Genomic DNA, 18645 nt, shown 5'->3' with positions numbered 1-18645 from the left:
AATGGAAGCAGAACCTTATATAAAACATCTCCAACCATTCAGAAAAGACATAGGGAAATGCCACAAAGCATTTTTACGTTATCTACTTTTCATAGACACACCCCATTCTCTTCTCTTCTATTTCATGAAATTCTCCAATACAAGGTCCACACATTTGCAAATTTGTGGGTAGTGTGTAATTCAGAGGTTTTTTGTTTTTTGCTTTTTTTTTTTTTTTTTGGCTTGCGTTATGAAGACAGATAAAAGAATTACAAATAACTCGACCAACTTTTCATTTGGTTTAAACTTTGTTTACAACACAATGAGAAGTAAAGCATGGAGATGATTTTCTGGATAATTCGAGGTAAAGGAAAATAATTTGCTTTAACTTCCTTGATGATCAGTAAAGACTGTTCTTCAGTATCTGCGTAGTTACTTCATTTCTCTCTTTTCCTGTCTGCAGTCACAGAGTTGGCATATTGGCGTACATTTTGCTTGGGAATTCTAGAAGGGATTTTTAAAATAAAGTGTAAATTGGCCGGGCGTGGTGGCTCAGGCCTGTAATCCTAGCACTTTGGGAGGTCGAGGCGGGTGGATCACGAGGTCAGGAGTTCAAGACCAGCCTGGCCAACATAGTGAAACCCCGTCTCTACTAAAAATACAAAAAAGTAGCTGGGCATGTGGGGGTGCACCTGTAATCCCAGCTACTCGGGAGGCTGAGGCAGGAGAATGGCTTGAACTCGGGAGGTGGAGGTTGTAGTGATCCGAGATTGTGCCATTGCACTCCAGCCTGCGCACAGAGTGAGACTCTGTCTCAATAAATAAATTAATTAATTAAAAAAAAGCGTACATTTTAACCCTAAAACTGTAAACTATAATTTTCCCCCTTTTCTTGTGTTTCTATTTTTTCTTCTTTTGTTTTCTTTCCATCCTGTATTTTTTTTCTTTCTCTTCATTATCGCTAAAGCTCCCTGACCCTCTGTTAATTGGTTTCGTTGAATTTGTCTATCAAAATATGGTTGAATTTAGAGAAATTTATTTTGTATTTCAGTTTGACTGGACTTTTTTCACTGTAACATGTTTTTGTTTTGAGGCAGCGCAACTAAATACCATTCTTATTCTAGGCCTTTCTTGGCAGGTAAATAGATCTGCCTTCTTCCACTCACCAGCTGGTAGCAGAGACTCTGCCTCAGCTTCCACCCAGGCTGGGAAGGACACAGGGAGATGCGGAGGTACAGATCAAACCACTGGCTATTTTGAAAATGATGACTATCTATCCACTAGCAGAATTCAAGATTATTAAAAAATAATAATACAGCTAGCCTGGCCAACACAGCGAATCCTTGTCTCCAAAAAAGTTACAAAAATTAGCTGGGCATGGTGGTACATGCCTGTAATCCTGGCTACTCAGGAGGCTATAGCAGGAGGATCCCTTGAGCCCAGTAGCTCCAGGCTATGATCATGCCCCTGCACTCCCAGCCTGGGCAACAGAGCAAGATCCTGTCTGTAAAATTAACAAGAACAACAATAATGAAATAGGTAAATACAATTCCGCCAGCAGGGGTTTCATCTCAATGCCATTTATTTGTGTAGACAAGGCTACTTAGTGCTGTGCAATAAGAGTGATTGTACACTTAAAGGGGTCATTTTGATTCTTTACTTGTCCAAGCAGCAGTTAAAAAAGAAAACTCATATGAAAATTTATGTTGTCCTTATTTTCCTCCCCAAAATGCTGTTAATTCTTCTTAGATAACAACCTAAAGTGTCATGCTTTTTTTGTTTAACCTCAGAGCTTTCTTAAAGTAGAATTGATGTACCGTAAGCAACATACATTTATAGTGTGCAATTGTGTGTGTTTTGACATATGCATACAGCTTCAATCTTGAAATTCCAAAAAAAAGTCCTGGTTCATTTTTGGTTTTACTGCTTAAAACTGACTGTGCTTACTATAAACATATAAAAATTTATAGTGGAATGTAGAATTGGAAGCAAGCAGATTGGAAATGATATAATAAGATGTCTTCATTTTATAGATGAGGAAACTGAGGATCAAGGAACTAACGCCACTTATTCAAGATCAAAGATTTTTAGTGACATAGACATAGCAGGTCTCCTGATTGTTGGTTTCATGACAGTTATCTATGTCCAGTTCTGACTTTCAGTCTCGATGACAGAAAAAGTAATTCAAACAAAGAAATTCTCAACATTACTAACATTACGTTAAGGCCTGGTTTACATGCAAATTTTCCTTTTTCCTTTTTTTTTTTTTTTTTTTTCTGAGACGGAGTCTCGCTTTGTTGCCCGAGCTGGAATGAAGTGGTGCAGTCTCGGCTCACTGCAACCTCCGCCTCCTGGGTTCACTCCATTCTCCTGCCTCAGCCTCCCAAGTAGCTGGGACTACAGGCGCCTGCCACCATGCCCAGCTAATTTTTTGTATTTTTAGTAGAGACAGGGTTTCACTGTGTTAGCCGGGTTGGTCTCGATCTCCTGACCTCATGATCCGCCCGCTTCGGCCTCCCAAAGTGCTGGGATTACAGGCTTGAGCCACCGTGCCTGGCCGCAAATTTTCTTACTAAATTTACTAGGAAGTAAATAAGAGAGAGGCCCTCCAATTCCCCTTTAATTGTGTGTGTGTGTGTGTGTTTAGAAGGGTACATTCCAAGAAAAAATGTCAAGGGACAACCATACAGATATTGGCAGGGACATGAAGAAAGATTTATCAGGTAAGACTTGATGTTTTTTCTATTTAATAAACTTGTGCTGAGTTAAAAATGCAAAATTCTCCATGAAGAAAAACAACACATAAACTACAATATGTAGACCCAGTGTCTCTGCATCTCTTTTTCATTCTTGGTTTGAGATGTTACTGGACTCTTTGCCAAGTTTTGCTGTTGATCTTTCTTCTTGAGATAGAGACCCTGAGTTGTGGAGGTCACCTGATGTTTTTAAAATCATATGGCAGTGGTCTCCAAACTTTTTGAGACCAGGCACCAAGGTTTCGTGGAAGACAATTTTTCCACAGATTGGAGGGGTGGTTTCAGGATGATTCAAGGACATTACACTTATTGTGCACTTTATTTCTATTATTATTATGTTGTAATATATAATGAAATAATTATACAACTCCCTATCATGCAGAGTCAGTGGGAGCCCTGAACTTGTTTTCCTGCAACTAGACAGTCTCATATGGGGGTGATGGGAGACAGTAACAGATCATCATGCATTAGATTCTCATAAGGAGCACACAACCTAGATCCCTCCCATGCACAGTTCACAATAGGATTCATGCTCCTCTGAGAGTCTAATACCACTGCTGATTTGACAGGAAGTGGAGCTCAGGCAGTACTGCCAGTGATGGGGAGCAACTGTAAATACAGAGGAAGCTTCACTTGCTCACCTGCCACTCACCTCTTGCATGTGGCCCAGTTCCTATCAATCAAGCTGTGGTCCAGTCCCCGGCCCAGGGGTGGGGGATCCCTGATATATGGGACCAGGTCATGGTTAAACTATAAAGTAAGTTCTTAAAAAGAAGCATAGGCCGGGCGTGGTGGCTCATGCTTGTAATCCCAGCACTTTGGGAGGCCGAGGTGGGCAGATCACGAGGTCAGGAGATCGAGACCATCCTGGCTAACACGGTGACACCCCGTCTCTACTAAAAATACAAAAAAAAAAAATTAGCCGGGCACGGTGGCAGGTGCCTGTAGTCCCAGCTACTCGGGAAGCTGAGGCAGGAGGAAGCTGAGGCAGGAGGATGGCGTGAACCCGGGAGGCGGAGCTTGCAGTGAGGCTAGATTGCGCCACTGCACTCCAGCCTGAACGACAGAGCAAGACTCCGTCTCAAAACAAAAAAGAAGCATAAAAAGGAAGATGTAAATAAAGGCATGTTAAATATCCCCTTTCTGACTAAAAAGAGCTGTAATATACGAATGTTAGAAATCTGAACAACTGATAAAGCATCATATACATCTTTAGAAATTTTTCATCTGTAATATCAAACTGGTAGGCATAAAGTCAGAGGATCAATGTTTTTGAATGTTGGGAATAAATTCCTTTCTATATTGTGTTTTGTAGTGCACAGGATAATTTTTTGTCTTTATTTTAATTTTGAGCTTAAATATTTATAATTTCTTATTGTCAACATTGATGTGGTATTAAAGCCCTGCCTATTAAAAGAACCACATGTGAATGCTCAGATGCATTAAAGCTAGAAAATACTGATTTAAAAGAGTTTGAAGGCCTGGCACCGTGGCTCATGCCTGTAATTCCAGCACTTTGGGAGGCTGAGGCAGGTGGATCATGAAGTCAGGAGTTCAAGACCAGCCTGGCCAAGATGGTGAAACTCCATCTCTACTAAAAATACAAAAATTAACTGGGCATGGTGGTGGGCACCTGTAATCCCAGCTACTTGAGAGGCTAAGGCAGAGAAGTGCTTGAACTTGGGAGGTGGAGGTGGCAGTGAGCTGACATCGCACCACTGCACTCCAGCCTGGGGGACAGAGCAAGACTCTGTCTCAAAAAAACACAAGAGTTGGAAGTATTTGAGGTGAGAAAAGACACACTCAATGACATATACAAAACATGTTTTCTAATATCACTGGAGCATGGCATTATCCTCAAATTCCTCTGTTGCTAATGTATTATTTTGTGAGATCCCTGAGTGCAGGGACTCATTTTTTTTTTTTCTTAACTGTTGTATCCACCACACCTAGTATATGGCCTGAGACAGGGTTGGATGCTGAAAGCACTTTAGGTAAAAGAATGAATAGTCAGGTTAAATAACTTCCAGGCCACTGTTGTTCCAATGGTGACTTAATTGGTAGAATAATCACTAAGATGACTCATTGCATGTTGTGTCTGTCTATTTGCAAAGTCCACAAATACAGAAGAAACACCTTCTGTGGACCCTGAGATGTTATAGATACTGGGCTACAGCCATGAGCAAGACAGACAGCTCTTGCTCTCTCAGAGTTGTCATTTTACTGGTGAGAAATATACCAATCTATAGATTATTCCGGACAGCATTATATAAAAAATAGAATAGAGTAGTAAGATAGAGAGAAGAATGGAGAGTGTGGGTTAGGAGCATGGTCAGGGACAGCCTGTCTCAGTAGGTCACATCAGAGTTTACATCTGCATGATAAGCAGCCAGCCTTGGGATGTTCTGTGGGGATTGTGTTCCAGGCAGAGGGAATAGCAAGTGCAAAGGCTTCAGGCAGGAACAAGGTAGAAGTATTCCAGGAATAAAAAGAAGGTCAGGACTTTGGGAGGCTGAGGCAGGTGGATCACCTGAGGTCAGGAGTTCAAGACCAGCCTGGCCAACATGGCAAAACCCCGTCTCTACTAAAAATACAAAGATTAGCAAGGCGTAGTGGTGCACACCTGTAATCCCAGCTACTCAAGAGGCAGAAGGAAGAGAATTGCTTGAACCCAGGAGGCAGAGGTTACAGTGAGCCATGATCGCACCACTGCACTCCAGCCTGGGTGACTGAGTGAGACTCCATCTCAAATAAATAAATAAATAAATAAATAAATAAATAAATAAATAAATAAAAATAAAAAAGGAGGTCAGGATGGCTGGAGTGGAATGAAGGAAGGGGACAGGCATAGGAGGTGAAGTGGAGAAAAGGGCAAAGCCAAATCAGGCAGGCCCTGCAAATCCGCTGCCAGATTGATTTTATTAGCTTTAAATGAAGATTCTTTCACTAAATACTAAAGCTCATTTCCTTAAAGTTTAGTTAATCAAGATAAGAGTTTAAGTGTTAAAGGTTGTATTTATAGTGCTTACTGAGGAATTATGATATTAAGAAAGGAATTAGGGCCAGACACAGTGGCTCCTGCCTGTAATCCCAGCACTTTGGGAGGCTGAGGTGGGAGGATAGCTTGAGCCCAGGAGTTTGAGACAAGCCTGGGCAATGTGGCAAAACCCTGTTTCTACAAATAATAAAAAATGTTAGCTGGGTGTGGTGTCGTGCACCTGCAGTCCCAGCTACTTGGGAGGCTGAGATGGGAGGATCGCTTGAGCCCAGGCCGTCAAGGCTGCAGTGAGCCATGATTCCACTAACTGCACTCCAGCCTGGGTGACAGTATGAGACACTGTTTCAAAAAGAAAACAAAGAAAAAAAAAAGAGAGAGAGAGAGAGAAAGGAATTAAAGGAACCCTTTACAATACAATAATGCTCCATATAGCTAGATGGGGTGCTTAGGACTTCTCCTACAAGAAAATATTTGATTTATAACAAGCATTGGCAAACATTTCTTAGAGGGCCAGAGAGTAAATATTTAGCATTTGAGGGCCAAGTGGCAAAATGCAGGATAATATTATGTAGATAATTACATAACTTTTGTGTGCGTGTGTGTTGTAATTACATATAACAAGATGTTTACCATTTTAACCATTTCAAATGTACAATTCCTTGCATCTCCATTTACAATGTAAGCATTTAAAAATGTAAAAATCACACTTTGTTCATGGGCCATGCAAAAACAGGTGATAGGTCAGTTCGCTGTGGGCCATAATTTGCAAATACTGAGTTTACAGAAACATAAGAACTACTTTTCAACAAAATAATTGACATTGGCACAAAAAAGGCCTAGCATATTCAAACTCCAAAGAACTTTCAGTTTGAGCTATAACAGCAAAAAAATAAAAATAAAAATAAAATAAAATAAAAAAATTAAAAAAAAATGTTGGATGATTCTGTTTTATGGAATGCAAATCCTACTGGTTTTGTATGTGCCAATTTAAGAAATAGTGTTTGATGACATTCATAGCATAAACATTGACAAACAGAGGTGATACCTGTGATGGTAAAATTTTACGTGTCAACTTGGCTAGGTTATGGTGCCCAATTGTCTGGTCAAACACTCATCAAGATGACTGTGAAGGTATTTTGCCGATGAGATAAACATCTAGAGTTGACTTTAAAAGAGAACAGCAGTAATGTGCGTGGACCTCATCCAATCTGTTGAAGGCCAGAAGAACAAAAGCAAGTTTCCCAGAGACAAAGAGTTCTGTTTCAACAAGGTAACAGAAAATCTTGTCTGAGTTTCTTGCCTGCCAAGCTGCTCTACAGATTCCAGACATGCCAGCCCACCCAATCACGCATAGCCAATTGCTTCAAAATAAATCAAATATCTATGTATGTAGACACATATGTATGTATCCTATTTGTTTTGTTTCTCTGGAGAACCCTGACTGATAAAATGCCTTCAGTGTTTATTCAAGTCTGAGAAATTGGAAGTTGCTGTGACTTTTTGGAATAAGACCAAACTTTCATTTTAATTTCCAAGCCCTACGCTTCATCATCAAAGACAATATAAATATAGACTTGGTCTACACGTTGCAAGAGTCTGTGGTCCTGAATTTAGAGAGCAGTCAAGAATTTTGGGAGTTATACCTTAAGATTTTATTCAAATCTTACATATCACCTGTCTTTGAAAAAGCCCTTTTGTCCATAAATAGAATTTACAGTTGTTCAGCAATTGGATTCATTCTATATGCAAGTCTTTCTATTTGCAAGTTTCCTCCCTTGGCCTTGTAAATAACCCAAATAAATCCTCTATGTATAGTTTATGAGAATTCCTACTCTCAATTAGTAATAGAATGCCATAAAGTGGCTGTATCCATTGCAGAAAGAACTCTTCTCTCCTCATTAACTCATCGCTTCAGAGAACTCAGTGCTTAGGGGAACCCTCATCTTGTACCAGGGTTTCAGGCTGTGGGATTTTTTTTCCCCCAAGAATTGAATGATTGTGCTATTGGGGAAATAGCATCATCTGTGACAGATAACTTCTTTATTGGGGAAGATGAGTAACAGTGACTGCAGTACTGATATCATACTTAAAAACCTAAAGGGGAAGGAAGGTGATAGCAGGTATCACCCAACACCTGTCCATAAAGCTGATGATTCATCATGCCCAGATCATTCTGCAGGAATAATACATTCATTGTGTCATGGCTGCCAAATCTTCCCAAGTTTAATAGCTGCTGCAGACCCATGGTGCAGTAGAAGCCTCTGAATTAAGATGATTCAGTAGGTTCCAATTCATCCTAAATAAGTGGCTGTCTAGATAAATGAAGTTCATCAAATTGCAATGAATACCATAAAACAACCTTGCTGGGATTGCATGCCCCTGGGACACAGACCGTGTCTAACTGTGTGCTAGGCAGCAACTCCTGTGCTAGGGCTTTGCAGTCTGTGTTAAATAATAACAATATGATAGTGTGTTTGCCCTGAGTCATTTTATTTTTTTATCAGCAAAGTTAATGCTCTAACTACATCAATTAGGTCACTTAAATTTGACTGGTTAATGAAATGCCTTTATGGAATGCAGCCTTGGAATTATTTTTTTAAGCAGTGAGAAAAAAAAAACCAAAAATCACTATTAATGACATTTCAATCAATGTATTTAATAAAAGACAACTCAGGTTCAGATTTTATTTTAATTAATAATCTGTATTGAGGAGGTTTCCTCAGCTTTGCAGGGTTATCTTTGCCTAGATACTTTTTTTCTCTAACACGCTGCAGAGACACTAGGCTGGTGAAACAGTGTGGTTTCAGAGAAGCTGAATTGTTGGAAAGTGACCCTGGGTCCTTACTCTGGAATGTTTGGACAAAGAGATAGTGGGGCCAGCTTCTCCTTCCATAGTGTTTTCCACAGTGGAAGAAATTGCATCCAAGTTTGGCTTTCCCTGAACCAGGGCCTCCTCCTCTCCATTAGGGGAACTATACTTATGGTGCTAGAGACTCCAGGTGCAGAGAGTGCCTATAAAGGGCTGGTACTCATATCCAGACTGTTGAATGCCAAGCAGCCTGTACATTTTCCGTAGACAGGATTGCTTTCTTACACTTGCCCATACAGTAGGGAGTAAGGAGTGACGAATGGTCACTTCCATGGAATGGAGACTCACACTGCATGCACAGCCGTGTCCTGGTCCTGGCCCAACTCTCTGTGGGATAATGAGAGGATCAGGTGGATCTGTATCTTCCCTTTTCTAGCTAATCTTTGGCTAAAGTTTCTCCATTCTCCAAAAACTCCTTACTCCTACTACTTGCCCCTATTATGTGACATCATGGAATTCATCGTCAACTTTATCAGCAAGATGGGGTTGATCCAAAGGATTTCCCATTGACCATCACATAGTCTGACTTGGCCTTTAAAGTCCTCGATTCTAGAATTTGCCTCAGTCCCCATAACCTGGCAGTTTCTTTTCTTTAAAATGATGTGTGCCCTCAGCACTAGCTGGACTCATCTCTTTGATCTAATGATTTTCTTCCTGACACTGTGGGTGCTTTGCCATTTAGGAGTGAGGGTGCAGATGTTCAGGTGAAGCATGCGTTCTGGAACCTTCTCACTGACCTTTACCCACTGTTTGGAGCAGTGCTCTGCTGCTGTTTCTCCTCCAGTGGTATCCCTGCTATGTTGGGCTGTGCAGCCTCTTTTTGTTTTGCTGCTCTGGGGCTATTCATGGACTTAAAATGAAACCTGTTTTCCATCTTGACATAGCAAACAGGAAAATGGAGTTTGGGATAATTATAATACCTCTACCAATGTTTCCTTTTCAGAAGCCAGATTGCAATGTTGAAATACATTTACATTTTACAAATGCTTTTGTGGTGTAAAGGGAAAAAAATACAATGGATTTAGAATTTGAATATGAGATATGAATCCCAACTCACTGCTTGGGAAATCCCTTCATTTCCCAGCTTCTTAGTTTTTGGATTCATGCAGTGGGAAGTTGGGGTGTGAAGAGTTACCATTAACCAACTTCTCCCAGAGAGTCTATATAAGGAGCAAGTAAGGGGCTGTGTTGAAAGTACCTTGTAAAGTTGAAAATGGTACAGAGGTGCCAGTCAGTGGATGTTCTTTTGGGTAGAAGGAACAAAGGGCATTATTCTCATTAAAGATAGAGTAGCTGAGAAGTAGAAAGGCAAAGAGACTTGACCAAAGTTGTATAGTTAGTAAGTGACATCTGGGACTGGACCCCAGAATTTCTACCTTTAATTCTTTTCTCATTAAGAATGTGTGAATCCTGATTAGAAGGAAAAACAAAACCCGAAACTACTGAGATTCTTGAGTTCTGGGAATTACTCAGAGACTTTCATCATTTATTTCACTGCAGGTGGCAACCAGACAAGTTCAGTTGTCTTCCCCTAATCATTTGATTTTGATGCTCTGTGAGGTAAATAGAATCTTACATATGATGTCTCCAGGGATTTGAGGATAGAAAGAGTAAAGGGACTCTTTTGATCCTTTTTTTTCTACGTGGGAAGAGGATGTTGTTTGTAAACACTTTATGCATCTCTGAGCCGTAGATTATTTTCACATTAACACTATCGAGTATATTCACCTCTTTCCTTCTTACTAGCTGTTTTCAGAGATCCTGCCTAGTCTTTAAAATAATTTCAATAGTACAAGAAATCTAGAACCTCGTGTGTGGCTCTGTAAAGTGCATTTACTTACACAAATGACTGTCTCAATGAAGTTTTACCCATAGCAGGAGATGGAGGTCCTGTCCCTGGGTGGTTTCTAACTTTGTTTCCTGGATCCAAGGTCCCCATCCTCTGTACTTTGTAAATCCTGAGTTAGATCAGGATTTTGTTGGGCAATTTTCTGTTCTGTCTGGGACCAGCCTGGGTTCGATATCACAGATCCACATGGGTGATTCTATCTGGTTTGTTGTTTCCTAGCTCTCATATCCTTAGGATCTATAGGGCAAAGTCATGCCGTCAAGACACAGATCAGGAAGCTCTCTGAGCAAAGACTTTCTGTAAGTGGCAAGAACAGGAAAGACTCAGTTCCAGTTTGTTCCTCTTTAGCTAAAAGGAGCAGGATCTACTTGTACCTCATGTAGCTCAGCACACCATATCCTTTTGGGCAATAAATCACTTGCATTACCTGAAGGGTAGAAGCATGAAGGATCCAGTTCTTACCATACCCAAGTGCCACTCTCAGGAATTCAAAACTCCGTCCTTCTTTAGGCATAACTAACATCATACTTTCAAGCTCCTCCTTATATGAGGCAAACCAGTTATAGATTTTTTTTCCTTTCTTCTACAAATACATGAATGACAGGCTATTAAATGGATGGTGGTTATCAGCATTGATGTTCAAACATCATCAACTGTGTCTTGCATCTCTCACTCCAGACAACTACAAGGCGAGGCCAGCTGCCTTCACCTGATCATCTTGTCCTTGGTTACACAATGTCAGTAGAATGTAAGGAGATGTGAGGCATATGTGCTGGTGTAAATCTTTGGGCAGTGGTTACATGGCATGATAGAGATGCACCTAAGACCAGGTAGGAGAAGGCAGTGCTTTGGCCATGTAATAACATCTAAGGAACAGGCAAGAAACAGTTATAATGGGAAGTGTTTTAGAGTAATGGGAAAAACCACTTTTAGAGAGTGTTTGGCAAAGATGTGCTTTCTAAACCAAAGGGGAAAAAAACCTCTCAATCACTAGAAGAATAATTGGGCATCAGAGATATTTAGGAGCCACCACAAGTTATTTATAAAATACTCTCACCCCACGTACTTCTCATTTCTCTTAGCTTTGTGAAATGGAAATTTAGGACAGAAACAGAAGAAACAAGAAAGGAAATTAAGATTTTGTTGCTGGGCTTCATGAGTTAAAGACAGAACTTCAAGATATTGCTGTCCAAGAGTCTGAGAATCTTTGTACTGTGTATATCAGCACTGACACCAGGAAACATTGCCTTCTGGATAACAACGTGAGACAAAGCACAGAGGCAAACCATACAGAGCAAGGCTAATGTACTGAAATATGGCTGTGGTCAGAGAGAGATGGAGATGCCATCATAGACATTTCTAGCAGATAAATTTTCCCATACCTGCAGAGGTGTCAGAGATTGGGGTGCACTAATACTTTGTGTTTATTTGGTGTAAACTGTCAGACCTTAGCAGGGAATGTAATTACAGCAAAGTAATTAGGAAGGAGATTGAAGAGTCAAATTGTCTGGGTTTTCATCCTTGTTGCATGGTTTACTAGCTGCATCGGTTAGCTATTGCCACAACAATGCTGAGTAACAAATCACTCCCAAACTCAGAGGCATGCAAAAAGTAGAATCTTTTGCCTACTCAGATATCTGTGAGACAGCTAAGGTTTAGCTGATCAAGGCTGTGCTCATCTGTACTTGGCATCAGGCCGTTGGTTCAGTTCAGATGTACTGCATTTGCCTTTCATCCTTCTGAGACTGGCAGGCTGCTTGGGTCATGTTCTTTTAATAGCGAAGATAGAAGTGCAAGAGTGAAAGTGCAACCACATGCAAGCTTCTTCACACTTTGCTTATGTCACACACACTAACTCACCATTAACTGAGGCAAGTCACACAACCAAGTTCTAAAATAAGGAGACGTACACTCAACTCTCTATGAGACCAAATCAAGTATCAAGACCAAGTTCAACATCAGTGAGACAGGGAGGGACAATCTTCCAAGGCAATGGTAGGTTGGAGAAAAAAGGGTGAATATTTGAGGAACAATAATCTACCATACTGGCTCTGTGGTCTTGAGCAGTTTGTTTATCCTCTCTTAACCTCAGTTTGCTCATCTGAAAAACAGGAAAATAAAGGTGCTCAACACAAATGTAAGGTTTAAATTGGAATAATATGTTTGAAGTGATTAGGAAGTTCCTGGCATATAGTAATTATGTAATAAATGTCAACTATTATTTCTATCTATCTATCATCTATCTATCTATCATCTATCATCTATCATCTATTTATCTATCATCTATCTATTCACCCACCCATCTACCTACCTACCTACCTTGCTACCTATTTATTATCTGTCATCTTTCATAGATTTTATTGTGTCACCTCCTTGCTAGAGTCACACTTGGTTATTAATATCTGAATGTTGTAATACTCAGGTTTCTTAGTTGTAAGCCATGAAAATGACTCTGTTAGATTGAAGCATATAAATAATTTAATTAAAAAATACTGGAAATGAAGCTCAGAAAGTGGTCAAGATAGCAGCACAAAATTTCACTTTGGGACCATCCATTTATAGGGATATTGCTCTCATTGACACTGAATACTGGATGCCATCATTGTTCTACTTTTGTCTCTGGCCTTGGGCACATGTAAGCTGGATGTTGATTCCAACATACAGCCCCAACTTGAGTAGACTCTCCACTGTTCCAGCTACTTCCTAGTAGAAGTCCCTAGAAGATGCATCCTATTGAGGGAGAGCAGGCCACATGTGCATGAAAAGGACTTTGGAAAAGTGAATTTTGATGTTTGCTTTTTTGACATTCCTAATGGAGTTATATAAAACACTTCTCAATGTTTGAGGGATTTTCTCTGATATAAGTCTTGAAGGCAGACAACTTAACTTTGGGCCAGGAACTTTCCTATCACTTCAAATATATTATTCCAATTTAATCCTTACATTTGTGTTGAGCACCTTTATTTTCCTGTTTTTTATATATGAGGTAGACCAAAATGTCAAAGACCGATGCAACTGTGGTATCTAGTACCCAAATTCAGGTTTTACTTCTGGATTATGGCTTCTGGAAAGTTAACAAAGGGTTATGAGTGTTTCCTTGTGACTAACGAATGGGCTGAAGGTGAAATTTCCCCTCACTGGTTTTGTAGCTTTTAGTTTCTCTTCTTAGTACTCATGCTAATTGTGGGTGATTTTCATTCTTCCCTAATTTTGAGTGATTTTCAGTTTTCTCTAATTTTTGTAATCAAGTGGTTTATCTTACTGGGTTCAAACAACTAATTTGAAATCAAGCCCCTGAGTTTCAATATTAAGCTTTTACCTCTCCTTAGTGTGTATCATGTACATGTAGAAGTTATCAGGACTTAGTAACTGAACATAATTTTAGCATGTGGACCCAATCAGGCATTACTAAAAGGAGGTACCTAAACTCATAGGTATGTAGCTAACATTGTAGATACTATTCTTAGTTGGTCACATAACAATGATTTTATGGATCTGGTTTCCTGGCAGCTATAGGTTAGTTTGAATCAGCCAGACAAGCACCCCTTTTCTGGGAGAGTAAAAATTCCATAACCTCAGGATGAATTTTGGTTCTTCACTTTGCTAGCTGTCTGTCCTTGGGAATGTTAGCTAACTTTTCCAAGATTTAGTTTTTTATATTCCAGGAATATCACAACTCTTACTTTAAAGTTTCTTGTAAGCCTTAAAGAAAATGCATGTTAATATTGGGCCACTTTTTTTTTTTTTTTTTTACCATTCTGTTCTAGCCAGGCTGTTTTTTTTTCTTTTTTCTTTTTTTTCTCTCTTGCTTGAACAAGACAAGTTCCTTCCTGTCCCAGGATCTTTTTTATGCTATTTACTACTTATATTGCCACTACAAAGTTTTATTTATTCATTTATATAGCAGATATTTATTGAGTGCCCTCTGTGCCAAACATTGTTTTAGGTGTTAGGGATATATCAAAGTATAAAATAAACAAGTATGCCCTCCTGCTTACAGCTTACATTCTATTTAGGAGAGAGAGTCTCAAATTAAAATGTAAAATGGAATACAAGCTAAAGAGAAACATAAATCAGGGGCAGGGATAGAAAGGGTTAGGGTTGGCTCTCTAGTTTAATTGAGATAGTCAGGTACAGATTACACGTGCCCTGTGCACCCTTGCACCCTGGAATTCCCAGCCCCTTGCAGTGAGATGGGGCCACATTACTAGGTTTGGCCAATGAGCCCATAGTCAAAGTGATGTGATCACTCCCATTTAGGGCATTGAAGAGTGCCTATGCATCCTCCATGGCTGTTCTGTCACTGTAACAAGAAGGCTGGCCGTGTGCTCTAATAGTGCTGGTAAAAGATGGCGGAGCCTTCATCAACCTGACTCCCTCAGTGACTGTGTGGAAAACCATCTGCCTGACAAGCCCACTTTAAACATGTAATACAATATGAGCAAGAAATATATATTTGTCGTGTTAAGCCAGTAATTGGGTGTTAATTTGTTACCACCATATTACCTAGCTTATCCTGGCTAATACGGTTGGTTAGATAAGAACTCACTTTTGAGTCACTATCTAAATGAGGCAAGGGAGTAAGCAGATTTTTCATCTTTTGATGTCAGCTTTCAAATCCTTCCTCATCATTTGTTTACTACCACAAGACCTTAAAACTGAACAAGTACAGGGACTACTTTTGTTTTGTTTTGTTTTGTTTTCAAATTGCACTTCAGCATAGTGTGAATTCAATACATATTTGTAAAGTGAATAAATATACAAATGAATGAATGAATTGCACAAAATAATTCTCGCGACCAGCCTGGACAACAAAGCAAGATTCCATCTCAAAAAAAAAAAACAACAAAAAAAAACCCTGGATAATAGTGTGCATCTGTAGTTTCAGCTACTCAGGAGGCTGATAAAACATGACACATGAATAAAAAACAATTCAAAAAATTATTGGGACAAAAACAAAAATTTTAAAGGTAAATATTATTGCATGTAATGTATTGCTATTTCAACATTTAATCTTCCCTTTTCTTTCTTTTTTTTTTAAAGGATCTTGCTCTTTTGCCCAGGCTGGTGTGCAGTAGAGCAGGCCTAGCTCACTGTAGCCTCAAACTCCAGGGCTCCAGTGATCCTCCCACCTCAGCCCCCAGAGTAGCTGAGACCACAGGCATGTGTCATCACGTGTGGCTAATTTTTCAATTTTTGTAGAAAAAGGGTCATTATATTGCCTAGGCATGTTTTGAACTTCTGAATTCAAGTGATCTTCCTGCCTCAGCCTCCCAAAGCACTGGGATTACAGGCGTGAGCCACCACACCCTACCTAATCTCCTTTTTTTTTTTTTGTCTCTCTTAGTTCATGCTCTTCTTCAAATAAAAATGATAATACATATTTACTTAAAATTCTTTTATTAACAACAATATTAATTATAAGATGCATTTGGACATAAGGGAAACAGGAGTTATATTGGAGCTGAGGGGCTAATGTGTATGTCAATTTTATGGCTATTGATGTATAGTTAATGGCAGCTAATAATGGCTAATAACCATTTATTGAAAAATTACTATGTTCCATTATGATACTAAGCCACATATACTAACTTATTTAATCATCATAATGGCTCCAATAGTAGGTTTCATGGTTTACCCCATTTTATAGCCATGGAAAGATTGAGAAACTTTCCCTAGTGACACAGCTAGTAAACGACAGAGCCAAAACTTGAGCCCAGCTACTCTTATTCCCAAGCTGTATCATTCACAGTTCCACCATACAGACTCCTTCTGGACCATCCTGCCTCTAGATGATCTACTGGAAGTAGCAAAGACTTCAACAGAAAGGTGGGTGGCTTTAATCTTATGCTTTGCCATTCATGTGACTCAGCCTTTCTAAATATGTCTGCTTTTCTCTGGGTCTATCTGCTTCTCTCACCATAAACTCATTTATTCTTTCTCTCTATAAATCTCTCTGAACTTGCCCACTTTGCTTATATTCTCATTCCTCATAACCTCAGTGACTGCTCATGCCTTGGCCTTATATCATTACTTCTCTCTGTAAATTCTTTCTGATTCTTTCAGGACTCAAGCAAAAGTTTGTCAGGCTCTTGGACTCCACTCAGATTTTGACACCAGCACAGGTCATAATTTCTTGGCCACCTCATAGGCCACATGTAGAGTGTGGCTACCAATCACTCAATCATCTAAGCTTTATGGTGGAAACAATGTTCCCTAAGAATTCCTGGAGTTAAGTGCTTGGTTGAAGCTGTTTACTTTAAAAAGTTTATGGGCATGGCACGAATAACAATTCATGTATGAAACATTATTAAATGTCTGTGATGTGCATGAGCCTGGCATCACGTAAGGCACCTTAGAGACATTGGATTATACAACCATGGCCTTTCAAAGTAGGCACCATCATTATTTCCATTTTACAGATGGAGATACTGTATCTTTTAAACTTGCTCCAGAGTCCATGGCAAGAAAATAGCAGAGCAGGTATTCAGACTGTTTTGACATTTTTATTATACTAAACCAGAAGTTTTCTTTGCACATGTTTATTTTATTTAAAAACCTCTACTCCCCTTCTACCTGACATAAATAAAACACTTGAAAGTCATCACTACTGTCAATATTAGAGGAATGTCAAATGCTGTCACTTAGCCAGAAAGCTGCTTTGGAATAACTGTAATATTATACAACATGACAAGCTCTCTTCCACAGTGGTAACTTCAAAACCATGGACATGGGGCTTGTGCAAACCCTAAAGCCATTAGCTTAAGTCCCAGGGCTATAAGGCTGAAGAATTAACCACCGAACCCAATACAGTCTCAGCCCTGGATAACAGAGGCCACTCTGCACCGATAGGTTATTTTCATTCAAGGCAAAACATGTGCCGACATTCAGTTTTCTGTTCTGGAGCTAGCTGGGCACATTATCTTCTCAGTATGGATTGGATGAGGGAAGTGAGAAGCAAACAGCAAATTCTTGGCAGCCAAAGGCAGGCAGGCAACAGAGAGGGGAGAAGAGCTGTCATTGGACTGAGGAGGAGTAATTTGACTCTTATGATGTTCTTGCCATTTTTTGTCAGTCATCAGCTTGCTGTTTGCAACTATCTTCTTGATAAACTACGGGTGAAAGGGAATCATAGAAGAAAAAGACTGGAAGAGGTTATCTCATCCTGCCTTTATTCTGATCATCACTGCCAACAGCCAGGTTTTTAGCAGTTAAGGTCATTCCAGGAACAAAAGTGCCCAAATTACAGAACAACAACATTGAATTACATGAATGATGATAAAAAGAAATCCTTATAATTATGGATAGCATGAAAGTCCCAAATTAGCATAGGCTTAATGTAAGATTTGCTACATTTATTTTTCTATATTTGTTCTGTGTAGTGTTCACTGATTTTCTTCTTGTTACAATATGGTAACCAGCAGCATCCAGCCTATGCATTTCCTCCTTCAGGAAGAAAGAATAACCCTCTCAGTAGTTCTCCCAGAGAGCAAAGGAGATTCTCTCCCAAAAGCCCAGCTCAGATACTCTCCAGCCTCCTTTGTACGACTTGAGTCTCATGTTTATTCTCAATGCAATTACTATGGCTTTGCTGTGGACTTTGCTGATTGACTTAAGCTAATTAAGAATCACCCTTGGAGCTGAGGATGAAATCATCTCACCCAATCTGCAAACTGTAAGTGGGTGGAAGGGTTGTTGTCTAGAAATCTGTTGATCACTCGAGAAGGAAATATATAGAGTGACAACCACAGATGACATGAGGCCCTTGTCAAATCACTGCTGGAGTCCTGCAAATCTCCTAATTGAGCTCCTTGCCACTGGTTTTGTCTCTTCTGGTGCATGTTTGATACTGCTCCTGATAACAACAAAATGAAATTTAAGCAGCTCACATAGCATACAAACTCCATTTGAACTGCTTCCTAGCTACCTTCTAGTTCCCTTTTTATCCCTTCTCCACAATGAACTATGTGAAGCTCCCTAAACACTTCCAACCTTCTCTACCTGGATAATTGTTCATGATGATTTTTCAAGGTTCAGCATAAACTTTTCCCTCTGGAGACCTCTCATGATCTCACCACCTTGGGCTAGTTTCCCCCACTCTGTGCTTTCATAGCAATCTGACTTTACCCTGTATCACAGAAACATCGGTTTGATAATTTTTCTTTCCCTTCAAGTATTCAAGCTCCCTAAAGGA

This window comes from Gorilla gorilla, chromosome 3 (assembly GCF_029281585.2).
Source record: "Gorilla gorilla gorilla isolate KB3781 chromosome 3, NHGRI_mGorGor1-v2.1_pri, whole genome shotgun sequence".
Taxonomy (NCBI): Eukaryota; Metazoa; Chordata; class Mammalia; order Primates; family Hominidae; genus Gorilla; species Gorilla gorilla.
This window is presented reverse-complemented; position numbering follows the sequence as displayed.